General features: G+C 29.8%; 1 protein-coding gene across 1 annotated transcript in view; it reads right to left on the bottom strand.

Moving 5' to 3' along the window:
• Nucleotides 1–3,750: 3,750 nt before the first annotated feature.
• LOC132749291 (major facilitator superfamily domain-containing protein 1-like) overlaps nucleotides 3,751–6,000 on the bottom strand; it is a 41,517-nt gene continuing 39,267 nt past the window's right edge. Inside the window, exon 14 of the mRNA XM_060739015.1 lies at nucleotides 3,751–5,984. The gene's annotated coding sequence lies outside the window, so the exon portion shown is untranslated. The remainder of the gene's footprint in view (nucleotides 5,985–6,000) is intronic.

The raw sequence follows: 6,000 nt of genomic DNA, 5'->3' as shown, positions 1-6,000 counted from the left end.
TAATTCCTTGGGACCATTAAATGGGCCATCATTGGCAGATTGAAAGGCTCCAAAAAGGAAATGACAAGATGGCTTCTAGTAGCTCAATAACAGTCAAGGATCTGTGGTTGTAAAGAAATTATATAAGCTGAATGTGAGGGTGACGAAGGCACCCCTAGAAAAAATTGTTGAGCATTCTTTCGTTAGTTATACTTTGCATTAATTTGCATTAAAATAATGACAGGTCTACATGATGTGAATCGGCTCAAGTGAAAAAACTGAAGACTATAGTAAGACTTATTGATGAAAAAAATAAATTCACAAAATGAAGACAAGATGTTGAATTTCGTGGAAAAGACGACGAAATCAATTTTAAAAGAAGAGGAAGACAAAATGACTTTCCATTTTGCTTATCTTGAAAGGATGATATCAGAATGCAAACTTGAGGATGAAAAGTCACTCAAAGCTCTTCCTAAACGAACAGAGAAATACAGCGATAACAAGTCCTGCACCAGTCATGTGGAGAAGAAATTTCAAAATATCTGGATAGATAACAGAAACAGATGGGCTAGGTTTGGTGTCTTTAAACCGCCAGATAAGAAATGGCATTGAGAAAGGACACACTGAGGCAGAGATAATTGAAGGTGTTATAACGTATAATACACCTGGAGTTAAATTAAGAAGTTATCCAGAGGGCAAAGAAGTACTTATGCTAACATAATTTAGGGGCATATTAATTTCACATTTCAAAGAACAAACCCCAACTGAACTATACAAAATATTATACAATGTTACACAAGGAATCCAAGAGTCAGTAACTGAGTTTGTAATGCAAGCGTTAGATCTTCGTCAAAGGGTGTTGGCAGCTTCAACATCAGAAGATGCGGTGTCGTAGTATTGGTAGAGAGGATGTTGTTTTTTCTCAAGGCTGTTGCAACAGGTCTACGCAAAGACATTAAAAGACAAAGACTCGAGACTATTTTACTCCCAGGAGTGTCTGACGTAGAGATACTCAAGACATTGAACGATATAACCCTTAATGAACTGGCACATAATGCAAAGACAAAACCTACACTAGCGGAGGTTAAGGTACGTGAGAATAAAGCAATGATAGAGCTATAAGCACAAGTCAAAGAGGTAAAGGATTATGTCTTACAAATGAAAGAGTCAAATAACCAAGTTGGAAAGCGCAAAAAAAGAGAATGCAAGTATGCGAAATCCACAAAAATTTGAAAGGTGTTAGGATGGAGATAAATTATGTACTCACTGTTTTAAGTGTGAATGGGATAAATACTACGTGAGAGGATGTAAAAGAGCTTTAAATATGAAGGGGTTATTGGAGCAAGGGGTGCAATGACCAGTGACATTAATGGGAGACAACCCCTAAAATGTACAATTGACCACCTTGAGGACATCAAATCCAAAATAGCATCATAAGAAACAGAGAGCAGTGTATATGGTACCCACATTAAGGCAGAGAGAAATTGATTTATATAGTAGGAAAAGAGTATTTTATTGACTGCTTATAAGATAACGTGCAATTTGCGGTCTTGTGGTATCTCTTCCCATCTAAACGTCTACCGATATTTAAGGCTGAAATAAGACCATTGTTTGAAATTGTATGTGTTAAAGCCGCTACAGGGGATGAAATTCCATTTGAGGGATGAGTGGAATTATCATTATTAGTAGACCATAGATATTGCATGAAAGTGTCTCTCCTTGTTACAAAGCATAATTCTATTCAAAAACCAATTCTAGGGTTTAATGTTATATCATATTAAAAGGAGAGTTTTGGAGATAATTTTTCTTAAGGATTAGTACAAGGGATAAAGAGTTTGTCTATGGAAAAAGCTCGAAATGTTTGTCGGATCTTGAATAAGACACCTATCTATGATAAAGAAACCTATTTCCTGCTTATTCCACTCGATGGATCAGAGCAACAGTTCATTAAAATGTAGTTCATGAAGAATACAACTAGGCATGTTGTTTAAGGCTATTATATAAAGAGAAAGTATTTTCTTTTAATACCTTACAGAAATATCTAAAAGCTAAAAATATTTTCAGAAAATATATCATCATTATCCATTATCATCAAAGTATATACACTTATCGCATAAAACAGAACAATTGTGCACTATATATACTTTGCATTGTACTTAAAAACATAATTGAAGGCAACACAATATGTATATCACAAATAATGAGTATTAACATTTATATGATAAAAACAAACAAGAGCCACCGACTGGCGGGGGGCAACGCTCGACTTTTTTTTCTTTTCTAAAAACAAACAAATAAACGGTTTGAACAAATCTTAACGTTTCCTTATAATAATCTAAATAGGTCTGTCATGTCACACTAGTTTTCTCAGTATGAGTCCTTTTCATAAATAAATGACAATGTTTAGAAAATATTATCAAAATTCAAAAGAAAAAAAATATTGTTTTTATATATATTGAGATAAAAAGATCAACAAACTTTGCGGAACGATTTTGTTTTCAAAAAAGTTTTTAGTTTGTTCTCCTTTGTTTTATACATGTATTTATTATTAGTTTATTTCTAATTAATTAATTAATTTATTTATTTATTTATTAATTAATAATTTTATTTATTTATTTATTTATTTATTTATTTATTTATTCACACTAACTTTTTGTAATGATTTTTAGTTCATTTTGTTTTTGTTTTTCTTGTGTTTTTTTTTTTGTTGTGTTTTGTTTTTTGTTTTTTACATTTTTTTTTTTTTGCTTTATTTTATTGTTTTTGTTTAACATAAAAATAACAAGTTGCATTAAAAATCTGAATCTGAAAATACAAGATAAAATACAAAACAACATTGTCAAATGAAACAGCACCAGGCCTTTTCTACAATACTAAAAAAAATCACACCATATCTAACCAAAGTTGTTGACAATATTTTTTAATTAAACTAAGAATTTATGTTCAGTGTATTATTCAATATAACCCAATCGGGAAATGAAAATTGACAATATCTGATGTTATAGCAGATGTTATAAAATACATTTTATAAACTGTAAATCCCTACTAAATTTACTGGTGGTAACAAATTCCACACTTGCTAACAGTACAGCCAAGATCAACTAGCAAAGTCATTCAACATATCAAGGAAAAATTTCAAAACATGCCGACTGAATAGCAAACAGAGCAGACTATAATCAGACAACATAAATGTAAGGACCTGATCTTTATGTCTACAGTGGTCGCATTGATAAATAAAGTTACGATCAGCAAGTTTTGAGTTAAGAACTAATTCAAAAACATTCTTGAATTAATTAATTGTTATATCATAATTTACAAGTCATTGACAGCAAATATTTAATAGACGACTGCTGACAACAAATATTCAATAGAGGACTGTTGACAGCAAAATTTTCAATAGAGGACTGTTGACAGCAAATATTCAATAGAGGACTGTTGACAGAAAATATTCAATAGAGGACTGTTAACAGCTAATATTCAATAGAGGACTGTTGACAGCAAATATTCAATAGAGGACTGTTGACAGAAAATATTCAATACAGGACTGATGATAGCAAATATTCAATAGAGGACAGTTGACAGTTAATATTCAATAGACGATTGTTGACAGCAAATATTCAATAGAGGACAGTTTAACTGTCATTTCATATCATATAAGCTAAACAGGCCATATAATGCTTTTCCATGAGATATAGATAAATATCAGTAAGATATAAGTCATATCACACTAATCAAAAACTGATTGAAATATAGTTTTTTAATACTGTTCTAAACATTGAAAGAAATAGAAAAAATATGAATATTTTCATAACATCAAAGAGGACATCATAAATCGTCATTTTCCGCCAATGTCAGTTACAAGTGACTAGTTTTATGGGGAAAAAAAATAAAACATGGCATAAGAAAAATTAGTTTGTTTCGATTAAATATGAAACATATCTCACCTCATATTAATTTTTTCTTATATTTTCATTCCCTATTGAGACTGTTTAAATATTTCAAAATTGAAAGTATTTTAAAATGAGATTTTCTGGGATATAGTCCATAATTACTACAGACCAACAATTATATATACTAGTACAAGTATTAGGTAATTAAAAGAAACTAAATCATACCAAATATATCAAATATCTAAAAATTTAAAATTTTACTTACAGTTTTTTCACATAAAAGTATGTACATTTTGTAAACACTATTTGATATCAATATGTATATACAAAAATTTATTACAAGTAAATTAATTCACATTCTTAAATTTGTTCAAAGTACACAATATAATCTCATTAATTTTGTACAACAAAAAATATATAATTAAATTTTAATAACAAAATGTTATATATGATAACATAAGTACATAGCACTGAGGGCTTAATAGAATTGTAGTGACATCAGTCAGCCCCCAAACAATTAACGGACTAGAGCAAAATGGACTTGAGACACAGGCTAAGGCCCCTTCAATGTTTGGATCTGACTGGGAGGTCACTATAATGCTACAAGGTCCAAGTACTGTGATCTCGTTCTTATATAATACTGCACTTTATTAAAACATACTGGTAAATTCCATCAAGAAACAAAATCATATTGTTTAAAAGCCAAATACCCAAGAAATGCTTTTATTTTTATTTCTCAAAAGAAATTTATATTAGGCGTTCTGATATGATTTCCACATAATTACTCAAATTGACACCTTATCAATTTTTTGCCTCTGTAGCTTTTTGATATGTACCATTACGTTGATTGAGTATTTTGTATGGAAGTCAAAATAATAATTTGTTTACATTTTTCTACTTTTCTGACAAATAATTTCATTTATCATTATAAATGTTACTTTCTTCAGATGATAAACATTTATTACATGCTTCTCAGTGGTTTATAGAGATATATCAGTGATATAAAACTGGAAATTTAGCTGTTTTAAAAAGTGAAATTATCAATTTGATAATTTCACAGTTTTGAATTTAAGCCCTTTACATTGTTTCAGTGAAATATCAGCATGCACAGTACTGGGAATCAACTTAATGATGTCACGTTGTAAATGACGTCATGCTGTATTATTATTTGGCACGCTTTTCATTCAGTATTAGGTTTAATGTCTTTTTAAAAAGTTTCTTTGCATATAATAAAAAGAAACTTTGTTTAGTTTAGTGTAAGGTCAAAATATATTTCACCTTGTGAACACCAAAAGTTCATATTTCACTCGTGGCGCAAAATATCCTCTATCTAACATGCTCTTAAACCATTATTTAAATGCTATAAAACTCATGTTTGCCTTTTCTAGAGAATGAAATATTTATTTGTTTTCTGAGGCATAATGTGCCAAAACTTTTACATGTATTCTTATGAAAACTGTTGATAGTCAGCTGCTAATTTTTAGCCTATTGACTATCATAAAAATTCTCGCTGTCATTATCATGAATAATAATAACTTAAAGTTTGCCCACACTTAAGATGGAACACATTTATGAAAGGTATAATAATACAATACTGCAGACATGTTATGATAATACCCAAACTTTACTGGGCAACAGACACTTCAATTGAAGTACATGATGTGTTTGGACAATTTTTGTTGAACCAATACACTTAAATTTTTGTTGAACCAATACATTTAAATTTTAATGCACAAATATGTACAAGTAGCAGTAACAATCCTAGAAAAAAAAGCAGGTCATATAGACCATTTCATATGTACATGTAGCTATAACTTAATTTAACACATTAAATAGTCTTGTTTTTCATGCTGATTTTCAGCGTAAATGTCAGACAAACAAAACAAAAAGTAACAGGACATTTTCATAATTACAAAGTCATGAATTAAACATTAAATACTCTACTGCAGTATAGGAGAAGAGAGTTTATTTGTTGATTTTTATGCTGTTTATTTGGCTTAAAAATTTTTTTTTAAAAAAACAGACAATTAAAAGTGAACATTAATTGAAAGGCAGCAAATTATATTTGCCTTAAACTATATATGACTTGTAAAATATATTTGTCAAAAAACAAAACAAGAGGGCCATGATG

This window comes from Ruditapes philippinarum, unplaced genomic scaffold (assembly GCF_026571515.1).
Source record: "Ruditapes philippinarum isolate M1 unplaced genomic scaffold, ASM2657151v2 ctg2860_1_1_1_1, whole genome shotgun sequence".
In the NCBI taxonomy this organism is placed as follows: Eukaryota; Metazoa; Mollusca; class Bivalvia; order Venerida; family Veneridae; genus Ruditapes; species Ruditapes philippinarum.
This window is presented reverse-complemented; position numbering and strand designations above follow the sequence as displayed.